Source organism: Prinia subflava, chromosome 5, assembly GCF_021018805.1.
Source record: "Prinia subflava isolate CZ2003 ecotype Zambia chromosome 5, Cam_Psub_1.2, whole genome shotgun sequence".
Taxonomy (NCBI): Eukaryota; Metazoa; Chordata; class Aves; order Passeriformes; family Cisticolidae; genus Prinia; species Prinia subflava.
In genome coordinates this window covers 14,010,885-14,031,197 of record NC_086251.1, presented here as the reverse complement: position 1 = coordinate 14,031,197, position 20,313 = coordinate 14,010,885, and the positions used below count along the sequence as shown (strand labels likewise).

General features: G+C 40.9%; 1 long non-coding RNA gene across 1 annotated transcript; it reads right to left on the bottom strand.

Moving 5' to 3' along the window:
* Window positions 1-9,107: 9,107 nt before the first annotated feature.
* Window positions 9,108-20,286, bottom strand: LOC134551023 (uncharacterized). Its single transcript, XR_010080498.1, has 3 exons — window positions 19,665-20,286; window positions 14,852-17,042; window positions 9,108-14,586 (listed from the first exon to the last, which is right to left on the bottom strand). It is a non-coding gene; the product is annotated as an uncharacterized LOC134551023 (long non-coding RNA).
* Between the last annotated feature and the right edge of the window lie 27 nt (window positions 20,287-20,313).

Here is a 20,313-nt window from a genome sequence, read left to right as displayed (position 1 = left end):
AATTGTTTGGATTTCTTCAGGAAATAAAATAATCAATGTGTATCTTCTATGTATGTATTTGTCTTCCCATGTCTTCATGCATAAAAATATACATCTATATCTATAAATGTATATATCTGTAGGAGTGCAAATGTATGTGTGTGTGATGTAATGGCTTCTCTTTTCCCCACATTCTACACCTTTATTTAGACATTACATTCTTTCCTCACATCTTCTGTTTCTCTTGCCTTTTGGTCATTTTGTATCACAGCTAAAAGTGACTGAATTTATTTTATTGGGCTGATAAAAATGAATTCTGACTGTTGAGCAATTGAACAGAAATAACAGTTATTTACGTATGCAAAGAAATTAACATGCAGACTATAACTATTTTTATCTTTGATGGTGGCTTTATTGTTCTTGGATAACAATATAATTATTTTTTTATCAATAAAATTAATATTTACCATATTAAAAGAACAATTATTTTTAAAGTTTTGGTGGTGGTGAAAAAAAAGTAGGGAATTCTAAATCAAAAGTTACTTATTTGGAAGTGTGTGATAACATACTGAAGTAAATTAAAGCTGCAACATGAAAGGCAAATATCGTTACACAATTTTTTTTTCTTTTTTGCAATCTGCTTTAATGAAGTCTCTGTATGCTACAGATACTTGGAAGCAAGGGAGAAGGTCATTGATAGTGAAATTGTTTACTTGGCTTATAGAACCACCTTTTCAACTTTAGTTCATAAACTTCTGGTCAAAAAAAAGCTTGAAAATGTTTTTCTTGGTAAAGGCTAAAATAATAAATTACAGTGCCTACTAGAATTATATATATCTGTTATTTTCGTATGTTATGAGTAGCAGATTGGAACCATAACTGTTTCCATTTTAAAGTACAACTTTTCAATGGGTAAACAAGTAAGTACTGTATATTTAAAATAACTTAAAATTGTAAGAAATACACTATGTAACTATTTATAATTTAATTAAGAATTCTTAATTTCAAATGTTCACATCTGTAATTCCTGATAAACATGCAGAGTGCAAGTAAACTTACAGGTACTTTTAATAGTTGTGCAGGAAAAGGGGTTCTAGTCCAGAACAGTGATTCAGTGTAGAGCAATTTTAAATTTGCACACTGTCCTATAAACAGCTCAGTTCATATTCTTGCATTGTAATTAGTTGGTTTGTAACCCTGCTGACAATTTAGAATGGAGGAATTTCTTTGGATTTCTGTTTGTTCTCTAAGGATTTAACCTTTTGTCTCTCTTTCCACAGGAGAGCTAAGATTTTGGGTGAGTTGAGATGGCTTCAGTCTGTTAAAAAAAAGAGACAGCTTCAGTTTCTAGGGTCCTGGTATGTTGCTTAACCACTTTAAAGCTTTTATAATAATAAAATAAGGCAGTTAATAAAATAAGGCAATTTATATTTGCTGTACTGATATGCATTTGCAGATCTGAAATTCCCTGTGTTTTGGAGGGGGTTAATTACTTCCTTTTTATGGTACCAAAACATCTAATCAGGCAAGGACATATTTCTTAAGGTATTACAGGTGATGAGTGACAATCCAGCAGATTTTAAAAGATCACTGATTACCCATGAATTTTCCTGGTGACCAACATTCAATAAAGAGGACATTTGATATCATGAACTCACTACAAAAGGAGACCAGTGATTTCTGCCCACTTGTAATAACCTTTCAAGATAAGAAATGTGTAACTCATTTGGAATACTATTATGTGCTCTAGTAAATTAAGGTGCTTAGTTCATCATTGTATTATTGTAAAGTTTCCTATGTTTATATCATAATTTGTTTGTTCCTCACAGGACTGTGAGGAAGAGTGCTGGATTGAGCAACCCTGTGGCACACAGTGTGGGATAATTGCCAAGCATTGCCTGCATCGTCTGCTCTGACGACAGCAGTTCCAGGCTGCCCTAAAGGTACACAGTTGTATATCTACACATACTGATTAAACAGAATATTGGTCAAAATCTGGGCACTCCACTCTGTGGAGACTGGCTTAGACAAGAGTTGTGGTTTCTAGGTTAAACTCATGGGAAAGACATTCTGTTGTCCTTATATTTTTATTCATATGTCTACTGTTAAGAAGACACTTCTGCTTAATTATTTTTGTTTTGTTGTTTTGGGGTTTTGTTTGTTTGTTTTGATGACAATTAAAAATGTCTTGTTTCTGACAAATTCCCTAAGGAAAAATGTTGAATCTGATGAATCTGACGTTGAATCTAACTAAGGGTGGTTGAATCCTTGAGCTGTGATCCTACAGGCAGTTTGAGTTCAACCAACTTGATCTGCTTGACAAACAAAAATCCAGTTTCGAGGACTGGATATACCAAATGTGTACAAACAAAGCTGAGCAGGAAGACATGGCATTTACAGGTATTTTTGTAGCTGTATCATAAAAGCCCATGTTACGTCTTCCCAGCCTTAGGGATGCCATCCTATTCTTCCGCATGCCATGCATTTCTCCCTTCCCAGGTTTCTTCCTGCTTGCTCAAGGACACAGAAAGAACAGCAGATCCATGCTGCTAACAACAACAACAAATCAGTACACATCCAAACTGGATTAATCAAACTTTGCTTTTACTATCTCAGCCATGGCAGGCCAGTAAACAAAACGTTAAAAATCAAGTTCCTTACCTTCCCTCTCCTCAATGACTGTACATTGGACCAGAGGACATCACACATGAAACTTGTATTTCTGAGAAGCATTTATTTCTAGAAATCTGTCATCCAATAATTCTCCAAATCTGAAAGTGTGTGATTGCATGTGAATTACTTTTGACTGCTTTTCTCTTCTTTGAATTCCTCTGATTTGCTGCATTTTCCCCTTTAGATCTCCTTTACACTCTTTCCATACTGCTCTGCACTGCTGTCCTCCAGAATGTGTTTATGTTAACCTTTAACATACCTTGACCAAACTACTTTACTTTCGGACATCTCTTTTTGTGTCTGAAAATAATTTACACTAATTTCCTAAATTATCAGCAGAAGACAGGAAGTGGGAATACAAAAATATCTGTAAATACTGATTTATCCTAGTTACATTCAAAGACTTGCCTGCTAGTCCATATACATCTGGGAACAGTCCATGTGTCACCTTGTTCTCTGCTAAAATTCTTATTTCTTGGCCTTTTTGGCAAGTATATGGTCAATATAAACTTTCTGAATTTTTTTAGTGTTTTCCCTAAAATCAGTGACAAATTTTATCTTCCCTCCAATTAGTACAGTCTTCAAAGGGAAAGCTAAACCTACTAACTAATATCTGCTTTTTTGTGCACTTCCAGATAGCCTATTCTCTTTCAGGAATTAGCACACCAATCCTTTGTATATTCCCTGCAGCTTTTGTCTGCAATTTCCAAACTGATCTTTTACAGAGACTTTTTTTTCTTGCTGCTGTTACATTATGTAGTCAACATATTAGACTTTGTCTGTTTGATTTACAGTCTGAATGTAATATTAGAAATCTTCTTGTTCTGGACTTCATATCTCCAAAGTATTTTTCTCCTTTCCTTTAAATTCAGTTTTCCAACACTTCTTCATGTGTGTGTAATTGCCTTAATACAAATGTTAGCCAGATAAATCTGTTTGTTCTAAAAACTTACATATAAGTAAGTTTTTAGAAAGTAAGAAAACATTCATATTTTAAGGGTGTGGAATGGCAGAATTTAGATATTTGCAGAGAAAAAATGTGCTGTCTTCCACATGATTAATTTCCAAATGTTAGCTCCTACTCTTGTTGGTTTCAGCCTTTTTCAATCCTTCAAAAACGGCCTCTACCTGATCTGCTCATCTACACAATGAAGGCTTAGAAAGGAGAAATTTACTCATAAGTGTGATCTGTGTAACTCGGGATGGATTTTCCTGGCCTGTTACATTCTATAGAAACTCTGCTAGATATCTTTAGGACCATGAGGGCTTTTTCTTGCTTCTTGACCCATTCAGTGTTTAAGTAACAATCCTGATTTTATTTCTCTGGTATTATGGTAATTTAAACTCCTTACTATTACTTACGTATACTTACTCATTCTGTCTCAGTGTTTTTAGAGAAAGTGCAGAGGTTTTAGGAAGCTTCTAAGCGGTCAGGCTGGCTCCGGCTCTGGGTCCATCACAGCTGGAGTTGATCTAAGTTTGGGCTGCCTTGTCCTCTCCTCTGCTGGCTCTGGCGCTGTGTTTCCACCTTCTGCGCTGAGCTGGCACTGGTTCTTGTCTGATCCTTCTGTGAATTGCTCCTTGGAGCAGATCTGGCTGAAAAGTTTTTTTGTTTCGTTGTCTTTTTTTTTTTCCTATTCACATTTGTGGGGTTAGCTTACAGACGAGCAGCTTCCCTGGGCTGGCTCCTGCACACGTACGTGGGTGTTAGTGCTGAGGCAAGGGAAAGAATAGAAAGCCTTGGTTGGTAGATGAGGCTCTGACCACCCTAATTCTTTGTAGGTTTAAGGTGCCATCGGATCCCACCTGCAGGCTGCAGTTCCACCTTTTCTCTGGCCATTCCCTGCTGCTGTTCCCTATGGGGCCAGCACTACTTTTTGTGTGGCTGCACTTTTCCAAATGACAACGGAACCCTTCTCCCTGCCCCCCAAAACCACAGCAGTTGCTTCAGCTGACAGAGCATGGAGCCACATCATGTTACTGCTGGCAGTGAGGGAGCAAGAAAAATAAATATTTTTTTTTTAAGTAAAAAAGTAGAAAAAGTACATGTCAGTCATTAGGCCATGTAAAGTAACCATGGAATTGCAGCTTGCAAAGTATATGTGTATATATTTATTATATTTTACCAATGAACCAGCCTGTTTAGCCTTGACATGACTTTTTAAGAAGACTGTTCTTGAATCGAGGATTGTTCTTCCCCACCTCCTCTTCCCACTCACAATGCCCAGTTTAAGTCTTTTGGTAGCCACCTGTAAGCCCCTGTCAATATAAAGTCCAGGTCTGGCATCTTTCATATTCCAGAAATCCATTATGTGTTCTTACACATGTATACATGTATTTACAGAGACAATCAATAAGGCAATAGTGTTATGAAAAAAAAAATTAACAACCTTAACAGATTTTCATTGAAAAATAATTTAATATGATTCCCTGAAGTGTGCAACTAAATTCACAAGGAAGGAATGGGCTGATCCTATTGGCCTAAATGATGACTGTTCCTTTAGCCTTTTGCACAGATGATGATCTGCCCCAAATACGCATTCTGGAGTAGCACAAAGTGGGGAATGACTAAAGGTAAACAGTAAGACTAGACAAGAGCTGCAACTTTTATGCAAGTTGGAATTCGTCTCACTTGCCTTAGTCTCTAAAATACCAGTATCTAGCCTAAATTAATTGTTTCTAGGCCTTTTTTAAGGTGGGAGAAAGGGACAGACTTCTGCAGTGCCAGTTTCTCTTCTACTTCATGGGCAAACCAGGCAATATTGAAATGTGCTATGGTGATACCTCTCTGTATGTATGTATGTATTTGATTATAAAGGAATTCTGCACAATTAGCTTATACTAGACAGCTACTTTTTTAATTTCCTGAACTTTTATGAGCTATAAACTAAGATTGAAGCTCAATTATCATATACACAAATTTTTAATCCCTTTAAGTGTGGAAAACCTTTATATGACTGTCAGCTTTTTTGTATTAGCTAACTGAAAATATTTCATCAACTTACTAGTTACTCTTTACACAAAAAGAGCTACATCCATTTTTAAGAAATTCTGAATTTCTAAGAAATGTAGTGATTTGAACCAGAAAGAAATTTTAAGTGAACATCAGGGAAAATATATAATCTTTGGGTTTTACATTAAAAAAAATCTAAAATAAAATAATGCTGGAAACTTTACTGTGTTTTGGCAATAACTTGCTTATTGAACATAGAACTAGTTATTTAGTCCATTGAGTATGTTCATGAAACCTTAGTAAATTTTTGAAGTAAAATTTGCAAGTGGCATAGAAATCTAGCTGGCTAATAACAGGACATTCTCTGCATAAGTGTTGTTAAAAATAAGAATTAAAAAAAATAAATCCAGATTTTAAGGAGTAGTATCTCTGCATCGAAAGGGCAAGAGTCTAAATCTAAATGTAAGTGTAAAAGCTGGAAAAGATTGAACATATGTTATTTCCCACCAGCACAATATTAAATGCAATTATTTTCTTTCTGCTAAAATCTTGAATATATCTTGCAACGCAACCTCAAAGAGTCCCCTGCTGCTGTTGATTATAGTGAATCCCACTTCCTGCCACCCAGTAAGTCTTTGCAATTTTCTCTTTTTCGCCACCCTGTGGAGATAAATAATGTATATTAATGTGGAAATATCAACAGTAAAATCTCTTAATATCCTCCACAAAATAAAGCTTCTCTCTAAATCAAAGGATTTGTATCATTCATTAATTTTTTGAGCAAAAAGAAGCAAGTTCGTTATGTAAGGGCTTTGAAAAGTTTGAATCTCACTCTTGGAAAACAAGTGTGCCAAATACTGTATAGGAGAGGGATGAGTTTTTTCAAATTAAAAAAAAAAAAGGATTTGGTATAGTGTACTACATTTAAACCACAGATTTGAATGTTTTCCTTTCTCAGACTCATTAAATAGACCTTGACAAATCCCTGTTTCTCTTCCTTTGACCCAGAACCTTAGGAAGTGTGTCAGAGAATTTAGTGTTGTTTTTCAGGAATTGCTCCTGTGCTGAACATGACTGTGGAGAATGTTCTAGAAAAGGTTCATCATGTGGCTGTGATAAAAGTGTGCATTCAAATCCAACACATTGCTGATTTCTCACTCAGCTCTCCCTGCTTTTGTACATTGAAAAAACATAACATGACAAATTTCCTTTGCAACTCTAGGTTGTAGAAAGAACAAGAAAAGCAGACAGAAGCTATGGCCCCCTGAATACTGCTTTACAATCGAGGTTGAGGTTTCAGTGCTTAAGTGGAAAATTGCCATACTAAAGGAATGATCGCTTGCTGACTATTTGAATTGGAGATCTGGGGGGTGTGTGACCATATTGATTCTAAAGTGCTCTTTTTTTGCTTAACATGTTTTTCCTTTTAATTCTAACTTCCAGGAACATGGGCTCCTTTGAAGAACACCATAAACATTTCCTAAGTTAATTTAAAAGAAACCCCAACCCTATAATGCTAACCTTTCTATGGCTTAAATGAGAAAGCTAATTGAAAGAAATGTTCAAACCAGAGAAGAAGAAAATTTTTTTAAAAGAAAAAAAAAGAAAAAAAAAAGAAAAAAAAAGAAAAAAAAAGAAAAAAAAAAGAAGGAAAGAACCTTCTCAGAACAGAACCCTTAGTCACCAGCATTTCAGATGGCAGTCTGAGGAGTCTAACCACTCTGTATAATTAAAATACCATCAAATTAAAATAATGGCAAAATACTGAGACAGAGGCAAATTGTGTCCCCTCCTCTGTAGTTGTGGCAGGCCAGCAGTCAAGGACTCAGCCAGGAGTATCATTTCTGTGGGAAGGAGGGGAGGGAGAAGGGAGGATACCTTTTGTGTTTCTGGGCTGGGGAATGTAGAAAAAGTGAGCAGTTGTGAGCTGTACTTTATTAGCCGGTTTGGTACTTGGCAATTGTGCAGCACCAGTGCAGGCTGATACCAACTCAGGGAGAAGCTGTTTCCTTGTTTAGTCCCCTTCTGTCCTACCAATAACAGCTGCTGAGAAGGTATTTTCCTCATGGTGTTTTGTTGAAAGGTAGACAAAATATTTTCAATTATCCCTTGCTGTTAGATTTCTGTGTAAATAATTTGTGTTATGGTAAAAATCCATCTAAGGCAGGAAGACTGTTTGCTACTTTCAGCCCAATTCTGTAAACATTTCTATGCATGTTTAGTTTTCACCATGTGAGCAGTATCCATTTGGGTGAAGCTAAGGATGGCTGTAGCTGCACATTGAAAACTTGACCTACTTTGCATATCATTATGCATGTAGCACAATTTCAGTCCAAGAGAGTGTCCTGGAGATGGCAAATCTGAGTTGTGGAAGAGTCCATCGAGGAAATGAAATCTAGCCAGCTAACATGAATTAAATAATTTTGTACTTTAGTGTAATATATTCATTCACAACTAGAAAAGTAGTACGAATAACATAAGCATGAAAAAAATTAGAATTTATTCAGTGGCTGAGGCAGAAACTAAAAAGCAAATTGGATGGTGGCAACACACAGGGGATTTATGGGTGGCTTTTATGATTAGGACTGCAGATTTTGGAATTATTTTCACTTAGCAAAGAGAGTGAAAATGCTTTGTTTTTTTGAAAATGTACATATGCTAAGATTTCAATAAATTTTAATGTCAAGTCATCTTACTTGTACCAGGACACTGTAATAACAATACCTAAAAATCCTCCTATCAAATTTGATGCAGGATTTTAAGTGTGAAGACTGAAGCTCATTACTAACTATGAGTATTTCTACACATTATCTATTCTATTAACTTGGCTCCTGATACTGCAGAAGTTTAGACACCCAGAATTATACAGAGTGAATAATTCTATTAGAGTAAATGAGACTCCTACAAATGTGTGAAGTGAAATGCGAGTGTGAAACAAGCAGGGCTGGGGCTTTTAATGGGAATATTGTTATGCATAAATGTAATTGCTGTGTGAGAGGAGTCTTTCGTGAATTAAGTCCCCCAACAGGTTCCCTCCAGGAAGAGAAATAGGATAAGATGCAAAGCCCGAAAAGGGTAGGCCCCAGGTTTTTGGAGACTTATGCCCACATTCGCACGCATCCATAGAAGCAGATATGGATCTGTCTAAATTGAGCTCGAGGCAGGCATTCTTAGCATTTTTTCTACTCGAGTGACTTGGTGTAAGTGACTTGTTCAGAAACACTCTGTAGGTTTGTAGCACAGCCAGGAATAGAACCCACATCTCCTGACTCACAGTTATAGACCAGACTTCTGCTCAAATTTGTGTGAAAACTTAATTGGCCATGTTTCTCCATGAGGGAGAAACATGGCCAGTTATTATTGCTGCTACCTTACAATGTTTTGTAATTTTCTTGGTATGATCCCATTCAATAAAGGTGTAGAGCTGAACGTGAGCTTTCTGTGAGTAGATGCAGAGCATCTGGTTTATACAAATGGTTTCCCACCAAAAAGGAAAACTTGGATCTGTAGATTTTTAATGCACAGATCTTGTGCTGTTGCAATGTTAAGAAGTCCTTGTTGTTATGAATGTGCATTATGAGTATATTGTACACAGTCCTGGTATGCAAATGTGTAGCATTCAGAGAAGTGAAATAATTCTGTGTTATTATTATCTTTGTAAATTGCATCTTAAGAGTTTGTTGAGGACTTTACGACGGCAGTTTTCTATAGTCACAGCTATACAGCACAAAGTGTTTCTTTCATTATTAACAATAACTGAGCCAATGAAAATGCTTTTAAATATACACCAGACAAGCAGTTATCCAGCTCTTGCTTCTTACCATCCACAAACCATCTTTTAGCATCTTATAAACGAGCATGTAAAATAGCTTTGTAAACATCTGCTTTTCATTGTTAATTGTCAGGGAAAACTGGAGATTTAAATGCTTCTTTTGTAGCATTCCTTAATCCTATCAGAAAGGAGAGCTCTAGATGCTTCTCCTTTCTCACTGCAGATAGCTTCCATAGGTTGGGGGGTTTATTTTCTTTTTTTTTTCCCTTTTTAAATTTTTTTTTGTAATAGCGATAGCTTTTATTTACTTACAAACAGGTCATTTTACATCTCAGTTTGAAAGGTCTTGCACATTCTAGTCTGTGTGGTAACTCAGTAAATTTAAGCAAAATATACTGTGGAATTATTGATTGCAGTATAAAATGTGTTGAAAATCTAATTTTTTTTCTCATTACAATCTGCTCAGTATTTTCTTTCATATATAAGCTATCAGATCAGGTATTGTATCATACATGTGCAATAAGAAAACAGAGGTATATGTTCATACATAACCTAAAAAATAATAAATAAAACATTCACACTGCTACAATATAATTATTTTTTAGAAACACTGCCTTTATTTCGGTTAGCTTTTCTGTTCTAATAATCAAGTCATTAATGTCAGTTGAGTATGTCTGGCAATGATTTACTTAAGGTAGCATTCATAACACACAGTAGCTGCATTATACAGGAAAAATAAATCTATTCATGTTATGTTTTCTACCTTTCAAGCTTTTTTTAAAATCTTGTATTATGGTCCTGGATTTGTAACGTTTGACTTTTTGCTTCTTGCACACACAAAAGGAACATTGATGATTTAAAACCATTTCATGTTTTATATTTCATGGACAGGAATAATTTTTTTAACTTTTTTTTCAAATCTGCTTCATTTGGGAAAAGATACTTTTTTTCAGTTAGAGTTTGAATGTTTCCGTAGCTTTCGTCTTTTAATTTTGATGTTTTGAAGTCTAAGTCAGTGTAACTGATTCCTCCAGCATGGTCATTATTTTAGAATAATTTAAATTTCTCCCTGTTTTGTTAATTAAATAATAATTTAAGGGTACCATTATCTATTAATGCTTTTATTCCTGCTATTCAATATTTACTTCTAGAACTTCCTAAAAGAATTGTAACACAGACCTCAGCATCACTGCATGTAAAATTAATTGAAATGACATATTGTTGCAGTTTCTATGACAACCATATCATGATGCTGATGCTCTCAAAAATTTATAAACTACTATTTCAACTATGCTAATAGCACTCAGTAGAGCTAACATTTATTTACCTAATATTCTTATTAGAATTAAGCTTTTAATACTTCATTAAAAAAAAAAAACAGAAAAAGGTGTATGTCTGTATTTTTCATTTGTCTGATGTTGGTTTTTTGTGAAGGAATTCTGGCTTCCTATGAGAACCTTTTTAAAATCTAACTCTGCTACATTATGTTGATGAAAGGCTTGTTCACTCAAAACAAAGAGAATGTATACCATCACTCAGAAACTTTTAAACACGACATTCCAAAGTAACTCTTACAGTGCAATCCACGGCAAAAAACAATCTTGTTTTGCTAGTGGAATGTTTAAAGCCAGTTTATTGCTGTTTCTATTGTCCTAGATGCTAAACCTCAAATGCTTGTGACATGAGAGCACTGCTTCACTGGCATGACTTACATAAATAAAAACACAAGCTTAAGTGTCTTCATGACCAGGCACAGAGTTATAAACCCCCCCAAAATATTTACTTATATTACTGCCTTATTTTATTGTAAATGTGAAAAGTGAAAAGGCTTTGCCTGGTAACTTGTTTTTTTTTTTTCCATATTAAATACATACCTTTAGTATAATCATGTTATTTCATCAATCTACAGGCTTTTAGAAGTTAGCTGATTTTAACAGTTTGACAGGGAACTCTATTACTCAGGCAACACTCACGTTGGAATCAATGACGGTTTTACTTGAGTAAAAAATTTAGGACCAATGTAAGATGCCTTATTCAAGTTACTTCATAATTATATAGATTGCAATGATTTAAAAAAATAGTGAGATTTGCTCTCCAAACATAGTAATTTTATTCAGTCTAACTTGCACTTATTAAAAAAGTGTGTTTTCGATTCAAAATGCTTGATTCTCATGTATAAGGCTTATTGATCACTGATCCAAATAGGAAATAAAACACCTTGAACATTCAGTCATTTGTCTTAGGAAGATTCCAAACCAGTCAAATCACATTTACTTCACTTCAGTCTTAAATCTGATATTACACTGGAAAAACGTTTCATATAATTGAATGTTCGAATACGTTGAGATCATGTCACATTTCAGTTTTACCAGTATGAATGCTTTCAGCAGTTTCTGCCCAACATTCCCGGTTTACTAAGCTATATTTAAACATGTTTTGGAAGATTTATACAGTGATTTGCTTCTTAGTCAACTTAGTTACCAGAAGTTACTACTGCGTATTTGGGTAAGAAAATGTGAAGCGCCCGACATGGAGGGAGGACATGGCGTGGGATATGCCATGATATTTAGAAGCTCCAAATAAAATTGGACAGCTTGAAACGACTCCGTACCCCAAAATATCTTTGTAGACATTTTAACCTCTTGTCTTGGTATTTTCTAAACTGCTAATCCTTTTCAACATCATCATTTTGAGTCTCTTTGTAAGAAGCATGTACTTCACATGCACAGGACTTGAGCTTCTGGATGGAAAAGCTGGCAGTGACACGAGCCTACAAGATTAGGCCATACTGTCACAAATCCAAAAGAACATCTTGAAACCAATGCAATTTATAAGTGCACAGTGGTAGTAATATAAAATATGAAATCATTGCCCTATCATGGGGATTCCTTTTATTTCTGTAAATGTGGCATGTGCGTGTGGTTAAGTGGTAATGCATTTATTTGCAGTGTGGGCCACTCTCCAGGTCAAAGACAACTTTGTTTATTTATTCTAACCTTCAGGGTTGTTTTTTGATTTTTTTTTTTTTTTGTTTTGTTTTATTTGGGTATTTTTGTTTGTTTGTTTGGATTTTTTTTACTCAGTATATGTTTGTAGCATAGTAGTTCAGTCGGGGTCTTTGAAAATTGTACTTTGCTGGTGGGGTTATTTTTTATTTGAGGGGGGTGCATGAAACAAAAATAACCTGATGAAATAATTACGGTGGTACAATAGAAAGCCTATACATGCTCTGTTGAATTCCGGCATGTGCTGTCAGAATGGGACATTGCCAGTGAGAAAATAAAAGCACCGTGGTGTGCTGATAGGGCTTTGCAGTCATCACGTTTTAGCAAAGCCTTTTCTGTCACTGAGATTCTAGGGGAAGATCCTCAGCAGCTTTCATGTTTACACCACTGACCTGGAGCTTACTCTGGGCTGGAATATAAAATAGAGCTGCTGTGGGCTGTAGGGGCATCCTGTAGCACGAGTCCCCTCCCAGCCCCTCAAATGTGCTTGTGAGTATAGCTCTATCTGACACAGATCCTCCTGTCCCCCCTCATTCCCACAACAAGCTCTGCTACTCCCAGCTGAAGCTGGGAAAATTGGTATAATATGTGAGGCTACACAGGAGCACGCTCAAGGAAGAGATGCCTTAGGATGAGTGTGATGATTGCTTTAAACATCTCTGGCATGGCTTTGGGCTGCTTCAGGGAAAGCACATTTTAAATCACTGTTAATCTTGAGCTGCGTTTTTTGTATGTCAGCGGTGTTTTATGGTCATCCTGTTGTACAGAGATGGGAGTTGAAAATTTATTCAGATGACAGGCAAATCCAGTTGTTAGGTGAAATTCCCAGATTAGGAGCAGCAGATGCATTTCAATGGAAATATTTGCACCTTCCAGTCACTCTAATGTTTTTCTACTTTTACTGTATGCATGAAAAGCATCAGGTATTCAGTCTTAAGGTGATTCCCAATCACAGCTGAATCTAACTGCCATTTTTTGGAGTTTTTTATTAGAGTTCTCATGGTTCATGTGTGGAGCTTACTCTGCCAGTGCAACTAGTAGGTAGGAGTTAAGAGACTTCAACCTTGCCAGGGCAGTCAGTGTTTTTCTGGGTGCCAGGATTCCCTGACATGATGGATGCTTTCCAGTAGCTGGGATGCTTTCCACCAGCTGCTAAAAGCCTCCTGAGAGGAACTCCCTTCTGGGTTAAAGGTTTTTGTGAGAGGTGAGTGATGTGCTGTGGCCCTATATAAAAAAAAAAATCTGTCTGCTACAGTAAATCCATTTCCATAGCTTTTGTGTGCCTGGAGCATGCCTAAGAAAGTCACCGTGCTGAGCCTTGTCCACAACTTTTAGCAGTGTCACCCCAGGTGCTGTCCATTGGTGGTGACAGCCTAGTCTTCCTTTTTTTTTTTTAATTCCCTTTCCATTAATATAAATATAACCAAACACCAAAATATAACCAAAACCCCAGCCTCAAACTTGAAATCAGCTAAAAGACTTGAGAAGGAAAATCTTCTAGGAAAGCCTGGGCAGTGCAACTGGCCTGATTTTGGCCGGGGAAGGAGGCGGAAAGAGGATGGGCAGAGGAGCCAGCAGCGCTCCCTGGCACACGCTACGAGCGGACACTGCCTTCCAGCAGGGGGTTCGCACGGGATCTACAAGGAGCGGTGCCGGCGGGAGGAGCGGGCCGGGATGCGCTCTGCCCTACTCACCCCAATCCTCTGGGGAGCGCCCGGCGACGGCGAGACGGGCGAAGGAGGGAGAAAGTCTCGGGGCAGGGGGTTAAGGGAAACAGCGGTGTGGTGCTTTCGCTTTGTGTATTCCCATCTCCCTCAATTCTCTATAAATTCTCCCCGTCTTTCTCCGGCCCGTGAGAGCGGGCGGGAGGCAGCGGCGTGCACTGTCCCGGACCCCTGCGCGCTGCCCGCGGCGGAGCCCCGAGCCCGGCCCGCCCTGCCGGGGTCCCCGGGAGCGCGGCGCGCTCGGTGCGGGCCCCGCGGCCGCCTCACGGTGGCGCGGTAAGCACACGGACAGCCCCGGCCGGGCGGCCGGGAGCGCGCTCCGCTCCGCCGCCGCTGGAATAGCAGTCCCGGTAATGTCTCGGGGAAATCAAACCGCTGCTGCAGCGGCGCAGGGACGGGAGGTGCGCGATGCTCCGCGCCGGCCGAAGGTGTTTCTGCCTCCCCGGTCGGCGCAGAGCCCGGCGGCATCGGAGCGAGGGTCTGCGGCATCAGAAGAGCGCGGTCTCACCTGGGGTTAGTTTCCCCCTCCTCCTCCCCGTCTCACTCCTCCCCCAGCCCCCCAGGAGAAGTTTGTAAAGAGCGTGATATAGAGTGTAAAGCAGCAGATGCCGGTGTTAAGTTCCGGCTCGGTTCGGGCACGGGGAGCTGAGCCACGGCCCCGAGCCGCCGCCCTCGTCAGCACAGCAGCGCGCCCCTGGCACCCGGGGTACCCGTGGGGAGACAAATACCGTGTAGAGTCTCTTACCTCCGAGCCGAGGGAGCAGCCTGCCAGGCAGGAGCGGGAGCAGCGCGGCTGCCGCCTCCCGCCCCGGCCGGTCCGTCACCGCGCTCCGGCAGCGCCGCCGCGCCCGCCCCGCCGGGCTCCGCTCCCGCCGGGCTCCCCCCGCCCCCGGCGGGCAGTCCCCCGCCTCAGCCCCGCGCACAGCCGCGCGTCAGGGGCACCGTTCCGGGGCAATCCTTGCCGGTGCAAATCCCCCGAGGCTTCCCTCCGCCAGAGCGTGGAACAAAATTGCCGGCTCCCCTGAGTTTTTGTCAGGCTGTGCTGGCGCTCGGGAGCAGGTAAGGCGGCTGCTGGCTGCCAGCGATCCCCGCTGCACTTGCAGCGAGCAGCAGGAGCCGGTGGAAGTGGGAGTGTGGTCTGCTCTTCATTAGGGAGGGGGGAACGGACCCTGGAGGTGATGCAGTGAAACACTTCTACTCCCCTGCATTGTGTTTGTCACAGACCACGGGCGCTCTCCTTTTATAACATTCACTTCAAGCATTCTCAAACCCAACTGGAATAAGTTCTGATCCTCCCCTTTAGTTTACATTGGGGTTGTCAAAGGATTAAATAAATGAAACTTTATTTGACCGTGGAGTTTACAGACCCTGGGATCCCTGCGCGCTCTGGCCTTATTCTAATTCTATAGCGGTAATTACCCTTCGTTTCTTTAAGTGCAATAGATTTATTGCCTTAGAGACTATGCACAGTTTGATTGAATTATTCATTTTTTTTTTCTTTGGTGTAGACTGCATCTGGGGACTGATGTGACGTGTAGATTTTTTTTCAGGAACAAAGGGAATGTGGAAATGAAAGAGAGAGGGAGAGAGAGGCTGGCAGATGTGATGAGATGCGGTGAAGGTGTATCCAGCTTGGCACTCCCACTCCTCTCTTCTCCTCTCATTGCAGCCCTGGGTGACTCTCAGGCTAACACAAACAGCTTTTCTTCCGCAGCCTGCCCTCTGTCACTGTAAGTACAACAGCCTTCTCTTATCAGCATGCAAATTCCAGCCACTCACTACCTTAGCCTGGTGTTTGCACTTTAGATTTACAGAGGGGACCTTTAAAATGAACTTTCCGAGACAGGAAGGGGTTTTCATGTCGAACTTGCTTTTATTTTCTTTGTAAAAGTTTATGTGGTTTTTCCAGTTCTCTCTTCCCCCCCCCCCTTTTTTTTTTTTTTTTTTTTTTTTTTTTTTTTTTTTTTTTTTTAACGGCGGGGGCGTGGAGCGGGGAGATTGTTGCTGCGGCTTTTTCCTTCACTATCAAGATGATGCACAGTTTAAAATGAAATTAAAATCTCCTTGATCCTCTTTCTGCCAAGACAATACATTTTGTTGGCAGATGACGCTGTAAGGAATTCAGAGTTTTTGTTTTCAGGCAGATCTTTAGCTTTGAGTGTTACAAAATGCAAACGTCCCCTAGTTTTGGAGGAGTTCGCCAGAGGTTCTTGTTCTAGGGGTACTTGTATCAGCTGATGGGTTTGCTTTTGAAGAAACGTGCAGTAATTTACTTCTATCTAGTCTAACAAAACTTTTCCCAATCTGATTATCAGGCTTTAACTTCTTTTTCCTTAGCTTTCTCTCAGATGCTGTTGATTATTTCGCAAAAGTTTCTCTGAACATCTTTAGCAAGCCTATAAGAAGCCTTTATTGTCGGACAGTGTCGGCAGAGGGAATTTATAAACATGCTTCTTAATTGTCCGGCATTAACTGGGGCGAGAGGGCAGTTTAGAAGTGGTGAACGACTTTTAAAGTGAAATTTTTTGCCCTTTGAATCCAAAACTTCTGAGTGTTCCGCCAACTCTCCAGGAGTTGCAGGTTTGCTGCTCAGGTTAGAGATGCCGTACGTACAACTTAGCACGCAGACAGGTTGCCTCGCTTGTTGAATATTGCTTTACTTTAAGGCATTTAGTGTGACACACGGCGCCAAATGCCATGACAGCTGTGCACAGGTAAGTGCCCTGACGTGATGTGAGCGCCTGCGGTCCCTTCCCTGTGCAGGGAGCCCCAGCAGGTCAGCATCCCTCCTCAACATCTGCCTGCCTTTAGCCTTCATGCAGCCAAAGCCAGGGCAGTGATTCCGAACGCGGTTTCTAAACGTGGGGTACCACTCCAAGTGAAAGCTTTTTCGTGTTTCTCGGCACGTGTGTACGGATCCGCACGGCGGGTGTTCACTTATGCAAACAAAGAGGGAATCACAATTATCCCCGTGCAGCGCGCACACGCACATTTGCATACAATGCCCAAGGAATCCTCTTCTCCTGCCGCCGAGAAGTTGCCGCTCTCGGGCACTGTGAGTTACATCTGTAACTTAATTGATCACACAGGGGAAGCAACAAGCTGGAGAGTGTTCCCTGCGCTCCGCACGGGAGCGTGGCCGCATCCCTGCCGTGTCCTGCCCAACACAGTGTCATTCTCTGCACTGGAATTTCGGGAGTGCAGCGGGATGCTCGCCCGATTTGGAGCTAGGTGGGCGGTTAGATTTATCTGATGCCTTAATTATCTCTTGTCCCATTCCCGCTTCGGATTTAATAAGGCGCTACATTTGAGCAGTGCTTGGGTTGTTTTTTACCTTTCTGTTTCTTGGAAGAAAAAAAAAAAAAAAAAAAACCACAACAAAAAAAAACAAACCACCAAAAAACTTCCAGAAACAAATTACTAGAGTTGCAGACTGAGGCAGACTATTCGTCCTTGTATTCTGATTTACATCTCTTTTCTTACACAACTCATTTTAATTTTTTAAAAAATCATTTTGCGCGCCAGAGCTACACTAGTTGTGCAAAAAGTCAAGGTATTTCCTTTACTTGCAGCAGGTTTAAACGTGTTACAAGGAAAGCCTTAGTGACAAACCACGGGAATTCTTATAATTAAAGATTAAAAAGGACAGAGCAGTATCTCGAAAGCAGCTATTTACTGCTGTTAATTCCATACACCGGGTAACTGCAGCAAGGTGAATACCTTGAATTAGATGAATACAGGTGAATACAAATTCAGTATTTACAATCATACAATTTCCCCTCATCTCTGAATTTCACTTTTTAAGTGTCTTTTATTAAAATTGAAAGAATGTATGGAAATTAGCTACTGTGCCCTCATGCAGGTAATTGATGGTAAAGCTTTACTAGATAATTATAAAGTTCTATTTCAAGGTGCTTGCTACTTGCTGAATAGGACTTGGTTACTCCTTTTATTGTAGTGGAATTGCCGAAAATATTGTAAAAAACAGGTCCACTATTCCAAGAGGTTCTGACTTACAACTCCTTTTCCCTGAACTCGGCTCGAGAGGGGCGATAGCACCTCGGATAGCAAAGGCAGAGGATGCAACGTGCATGACTCCAGCAGTGTGTCGAGTTTTACAGCTTGTTAACAAAATGAATCAGAGCCAGGTCATATCTGTCCCGTGCCATCGCGTTAATGCTCAATTTTCATCACGTCCTGCTGAAGCCAGGTTCATTCGCAGAGGGGCTGAGTGTGCTTCTGGGTCTAACCTAGTCTGCAAATTTCTACTTGAGAGAGAAAGAAAGCGAAATCAGGCTCTCTCCTCGTCTTTTTGGCCTCTATAAGTTATGAAGCTATTTTAAAATTAAAAAGTTTGTCTGTTACTAACTGTTCCAGGCGCCTTCTGGAAAATGGGGAGAAAGTGCCAAAAATACAGAGATGAATCAACAACTTCTCTCTCTCTCTCTCATTTTGTGGGCTTGAGGTTGCTTTCCGCACTCCCATCTTAACAACAGTTTAGCCTAGGTGTGAATAATATCAAAAGAGGGAGACGTTCGCTCTGCAGCGCTGTTTGCCCACCTGATCTGCGGGCCCCTGACAGTTTGAAAGACTCTTTTATGTTTACCTTTGGAATGCAAAAATACAGCAGGGAGACTTTCTTGGGTTTGCACTACTCTGCCACTGGTTGATTTTCTCCTCAGCTCCTTATAGTTTTCCCTTCTTTCTCCCAGATCCCCCCCTCACCCTCCCCATCCCCAATTAGCACTTCCAAGAGAGCGTGAGTTCCTAAATTGGTATTCAAGCTGATATTCCAGTCCTTATCTGTTGCCTTTTGGTAGGCAGAGAGAGGGATATTTATATATTGCCGTTGCTAAAATTTCTCGTCGTCGCCACGAGAATCCCAACTTCAGCTTGAGTCCGTCCTAAATCACTTTTTCCTCTCCGGCCATACCTGTCTTTCCCTTTTCACTGCACTCACTTTTCACCTTTCTGCAGAATCCATCACTAAATAGTTTCTGGACTCTGAGTGCCTTCTCTTCCCTTCCTCTCCCCCGGGTCCCTGTAGCCGGACTCCCATCTCTAGTGTAATTTATACTTTCCATTTAATCTCCCCACCCGCACCCCCCCCCCCTTTTTTTTTAAACTTTTTTTTTTTTTTCTTTATTTTTCCCCCTCCCTGCCGTGCTGTGGGATCGGGCTCTTCAGAGACCCATTTATCAGCTGTCACTAAGCACTTGCTAAGTGCTTCCCTCTCGTCGTCCCCGCTCGCTGCCCACGCCGCCAGCCCTTCCCTCCTCCTGCACATCATCTTTCTGCAGCTTTTTTCTTCTTCCTTTTCCCCTTGTACTTTTATTTGTGTGGTGTGCCCGTGAGCCGGCGGGACTCTCGGCCGCGGTGTCCCCGCGCAGCGGCGCGGCGGGCGGAGGGCGGGCGGAGGGCGGGCCGGCCCCGTGTGACACGGCCCCCCCGCGCCGCCCGGCCCCGCGAACCGGCTCCCCCGGGACCCCCCCGCTCCCCTCCTCCCTTTCCGGCCCCCGCCCCGCCCTCGCACCCCCTCCCCGGTAACTTTCTAGTACCTTTCCTCACCACTGCGGGCAATCAGTGGTCATTAGCGGGAGCGGAGCGGTGTAGGGTTTCATGTGTCTAATGGCCCTGTGAGTGGTGATAGCTGCGCGGGGATGCGGCTGGCAGCCCGCGCCGATTTCACTTTCTGTTTTGTGCTCACTTTCTCCGCAGTTGTTGCTCTCCCCGCTCGCTCCCAGCCTCTCTCTCTCTCTGTGTCTCTCCCTCCCTTCCCCTCTCCCTCCTCTCTCTCCCTGTGTTGTCTCATCTTGCCTGTGCTGTCTGGGCGGGGGAGCCCTGCCTCCTTTTGCCTTCCTCAGATCAATGCCCTGGCCACTCACTTTCTGATGTTGCACGACGGGAAATGCTTTGAATACTTACGACATGGCCGCTCACATTGATTGCCAAGATTGACAGCAGTAACCATCGCCTTCACTTGTTTCAGGAGGGGAAAAAAAAAAAATGAACCTGATTGTAACCAAATCTCCAGGCAACCCATCCGCAAACTTCTAACGATCGGGATCCTGCACATCCATGGCCCGGAGAAACACCAGCAGACTCTAGTTCATTTATTTTATTTTATTTTACCGAATTACTACCCATTTATTCCTCTCCCCTCCCTCCCCCCCTTCACCTCCTTCCCTTTCTTTTTCTTTTTTTTTT